Here is a 929-nt window from a genome sequence, read left to right as displayed (position 1 = left end):
GGTGAGGGGTGGGGAGGAGTGGGGAGGGATAGGGAAGGGTGAGGAGGAGTGAGAAGGATGAGGAGGAGTGAGGTTTAGGGAGTCTGAGTGGAGTAGGGTAGAACCCAAAGGGTTCGGAGTCGTGGTGCTCATCCCGCCCAGGTCTCCTGCTCACGACCATGGTCCCACACTCCCTGGCCCTTCTCTTCCCTACAGGTCCTCTCGCCCCCTGTCCTTTGCAGCCCCACTGCTCTGGTCTGAGCCCAGCGTCACCAGTAGCTCTACTGGTGCCCTGCTCACCCTCTGCTTCCCGGTGTTTGCTCCTGAAGGCCCTGGGACACCTCAGCGTCTCCACAGTCCTCAGCGCCCAGGTCAGGACTGCGGTGACTGACCGTTAGGATAACCTCCCAGCTGACTCCGCCCTGCCGCTGACTCCTCCCCTCACTCTGACTCCGCCCTCCCCCTCCAGCCCCTTTGCTTGCTGACTCCTCCCTCTCCCTCTGACTCCGCCCTCTCACCCACTCCACCCCATTGGCTCATTGACTATGACTCCTTCCCTCACTGACTCCTCCCTTCCTTCTTCCTCTGCTCCTCCTTCTGACTTTGCCTCAGTCTCACTGACTCCGCCTCTGTCTTTGACTCTGGCCCTTGAAGGTGTCCCAGAGCTCTGTGACTCCACCCATAACCCTCTGGCTCCGCCCCTCACCAGGCTCCCACGCTGGTTGACTGTCCCAAAGCTTTCACTGACTGCGCCTCCATCTCTTACTCCACCTGTGACTGTGCCCCACTCTGATTCTGCCCCACTGAGGCACTAACTCTTCCCCGCCCTCTGACTCAGCCCTGTTTCTGACTCTGGCCCCTGTGAGTGACCTTCTTCTCTCACTGACTCCACTTCTCCAAATTCTCTTCACTCTTCTCACTGACTCCGCCCCTGCCCTTCTGACCGCACC

The 929-nt window shown here is 60.2% G+C and overlaps 1 protein-coding gene across 1 annotated transcript in view; it reads right to left on the bottom strand.

The window, feature by feature from the left end:
- Meiob (meiosis specific with OB-fold) overlaps positions 1-402 on the bottom strand; it is a 32,669-nt gene extending 32,267 nt beyond the window's left edge. Inside the window, exon 1 of the mRNA XM_015490947.2 lies at positions 280-402. The gene's annotated coding sequence lies outside the window, so the exon portion shown is untranslated. The remainder of the gene's footprint in view (positions 1-279) is intronic.
- Positions 403-929: the final 527 nt, after the last annotated feature.

This window comes from Marmota marmota, unplaced genomic scaffold, assembly GCF_001458135.2.
Source record: "Marmota marmota marmota unplaced genomic scaffold, marMar, whole genome shotgun sequence".
NCBI classification, from domain to species: Eukaryota; Metazoa; Chordata; class Mammalia; order Rodentia; family Sciuridae; genus Marmota; species Marmota marmota.
The sequence above is the reverse complement of the archived record's forward strand: the minus strand, read 5'-3'. Positions and strand labels throughout refer to the sequence as shown.